Below are 3535 nucleotides of genomic sequence, written 5' to 3'. Positions count from 1 at the left end.
GGGAGGAGAGAAGGGGATGGAGGGAGGAGAGAAGGGGATGGAGGGAGAGGAAAGGGGAGGAGGGGGAGGAGGGAGGAGGAATGGGTAGCAGAGAAAGCAAACAGGAAGAAGCCTGAGCCAGATGTGCAGTGACAGCAAGGCAGAAGCTAAGGGAGACGAGAAAGGGGAAGGAGGAGTGAATTCTATCCAGGAAAGGACACGAGAAGACAGAAGACAGACTATAAAGAACCACTTCTTATCTCCGAGGCTCAGTTTCCTGTAAAACCACCACTGTGGTCGTAACGGACTCTCAAACAAACTTTGAGAAGACCCATAAAGAGGGGCACCTGGGTGGCTCAGTCAGTTAAGCGTCTGACTCTGGCTCAGGTCATGATCTCACGGTTCGTGGGTTCGGGCCCATGTCGGGCTCTGCGCGGACAGCTCGGAGCCTGGAGCCTGGAGCCTGCTTCGGGTTTTGTGTCTCCCTCTCTCTGCCCCTCCCCCCACGTCCACTCTGTCTCTCTCTCTCTCTCAAAAATAAATAAAACATTTAAAACATTTTTAGAAAAGACGACCCATGAGAAGAAGAATCTGCTGATTATCCCCATTTCATGAAACTGGGAAAGAGGTGTGGGCTCAGAGGGAAACTGGGAAACTGGGCTCAGAGGTGTGGTTCCTCTCAGGGTACCCCACAGCAGGAGGACGCAGGGACAGGAGGTGAAGTCAGGTCTCTCCACCTGCACAGCCTCCACGCTCAGGAACATCTTGCCACCTTTCTTCCTGTTTCATTAACAATACATTCCCTTGAATTTCCAGAGGTCAAATTATTGTATAGTGAATAGGAAAAATAATAACCAACCAAACGAAACAAATTTCCAGTGGCGAAAACAGAGCTGTGTTGTGTCATGGCTAATGTGGCGGAAGGAGAGGACAGAGCAGCAGACAGTTCCAGAACCACCAGGGGGAAGTCTACACTGAAGGGACTGGGAAGCCAGAGACCAAGCAGCACGGGGTCGCTTATACAACCACTGCATTTCACTGAAATGATGCTAATGGGGGCACCTGGGTGGCTCAGTCAGCTAAACATCCGACTCTTGGTTTTGGCTCAGGTCACCATCTCACAGCTTCGTGGGTCCGGGCCCCACGTCGGGCTTTGTGCTGACAGTGCAGAGCCTGCTTGGGATTCTCTCTCTCTCTCTGCCCCTCCCCAACTTGCGCTGTCTCTGTCTCTCTCAAAATAAATAAACTTAAAAAGCGATGCTAATCACGGCACTACATTCACTGCTAACAAGGGCATCGGGTCCTCCCCCTACGAGTCTTTAAGAAAGGCACTTCTCAGATACCATTGGAGCTGCCAGTGCTCACCCTTGGGAAACCAGGGTCTTACGTGAGGTCGCCCATATCTAGGTCTCAGCGATAACGGCGGCTGTGTCTCTCCGGCTGGTCTGCCTCCTTCCTGGGAAGCTTTGGAAACGCTGAGTGTGAACACTACAGGTTGGGGTGAGGAGGGCATGTTCCTGTGTGGCCGCGGGGAGAATGTGTGCAGCAACGGAGAAGAGAAAGAAGTCTCAGAGACAGAAGAACCCGACCAAGTCTTGTCCTCCACTTAACGTGTGGGGAGAAGGGGATTAACGCACCGAACCCAGTTTTTCATCCTTAAAATGAGAACTACTTTCTCTCCAGGCCGGCAAGGGTAGCATAGACACCATGTTCCCTGGTCCCCCTGCTTATCACGACTACAGCCCCTGGACTTCATGTAAGAGGCAACCAAGGGACAATCACGGAAGGTGGCAAGCGGGAGACGAACCAGTGTAAGACTCCAAAAAGACAATGAAACAGAAAGCCAGCTCTTCCAAAAATCACACACGGTTGACAGACCTCAGTCAAGATTGACAAAAATAAAGGGAAAAGACACAAATCGCCAATGAAACCGGGCACAGCACTTCCCATTCTCAGCTCGCAGGAGATAATGGAATACTGTGGTAGTGGGTTGACTAGCGTCCCGCAGAAGGTATATGTCCAAGTCCTAACCCCGCGTTCTTATAAATACGGTAAAGTATTGGTTTGTGAGCATAGTTCATGTCCGGAAACATGCTTGTAATCCAAAGCACTTGTATATCAAAGCGAACTGCCTCATAAGAAATAAGGAACCTCAGAGGATGTGTTCCACAACCCCAAATTACTCCTATAAAAAAGATTACAATGCTGGAAGATAATACAAAATAATAAAGACAATACAAAATAGAAAGAAAAATTAACAAATTAACCTGCACTTATCTTTGAAAACTTCCATGGCTGGTGTGAGGGAGACAAGAGAGAGGAGGGTTACTGTGTAGGACCACTTTCGCCGTCGCTAAGAGAATCACTGCCGTCTATTGGCTCAATGGACTCTTTTTTTTTTTCCTGTGCAACTTTAACAAGAAACCTATCCAATGATGCTTTTGCCTGCTTTTGAGGATTTCACAGAAACGTGACACTGCATTGTCGTTAACCAGATTCATCACTCACACTGCTATAGCCTTATTCGGATGGTGCTTTACTACAAAATTTTGCACCGTTTCCCACATTTGACACATCTCCCTAACCTCATCTGAAGCGAGGGATTCCACTGCCTTTTTCTCCTCCTCCTCTGCAGACGAGATGCAGACACAGACTTCTCAGAAAATCTTGTGATTTCGGCTACTCGCATACCTTGTTCGTACTTCTCGATGATTTCCTTCTTGACTTCCACCGTAATCATCTCCTTCTTACCACCTTTCTTTTCAACCTTTTTCTGCATGGGGGCCATTGTATCCACTCGCATGGATCTTGACTACAGTACCATGTTAATAAACTCTGGTCATATACCGTATTTAATGTAACTGGCAATGAGACAGCAGAGGAAAGGGTCTACATCTGCAGGCAGCCTGACCTAGAAGGAAGCAAAGCATTCCTAATCTCACTCTTGTACAGAAAAGCAAAGGACTGTCCAGAGGTTCTCTGAAGTGGCAAAAAAAAAAAAAAAAAAAAAAAATACACTGGTTCCAGTTGTGGGCACCTTCCAACGTTCCAGAAAATCACTGACTTTTGTCAAATGCTGTGGCCTGGGACTGAGCATTCAAGCATGGGAAATGATCACCCAAGATCCCCCAGGGAGAAGGGGGGGGAGAAGAACCATTGGCTCATTTGTGATCATGTGATATTCAGTATCACGTATTGCTCGTATTGCAAGACATCGCTCGTTTATGAAGTTAAAATTTATTAGAAACGTCTGCATGCCTTGCAGAACATTTGCAGAAAAGTTGCTCTCCATCCAAGGTTTTACTGTACAACCTTCGTTGGAAATAGGATCTTTGCAGGTATAATTAAGTTAAGGATCTCCAAATGAGTTCACCCTGCATTTGGGGTGGGTCCTAAATCCGAATACTGGCGTGCTCGTAAGAGAACAGGGAGTGGGATATGAAACACAGAGAAGTGCAGGAGGTAAGCCACATGCTGACAGAGGCAAGGACTGAAGTTACACAACCACACGCCGATAAGCGCCAACATTGCCTGTGGCCCTGATTTTAGGAAAGAG

The sequence above is a fragment of the Panthera uncia genome, chromosome F2 (assembly GCF_023721935.1).
Source record: "Panthera uncia isolate 11264 chromosome F2, Puncia_PCG_1.0, whole genome shotgun sequence".
Lineage (NCBI taxonomy): Eukaryota > Metazoa > Chordata > Mammalia > Carnivora > Felidae > Panthera > Panthera uncia.
Note: the sequence above shows the minus strand (reverse complement) of the source record.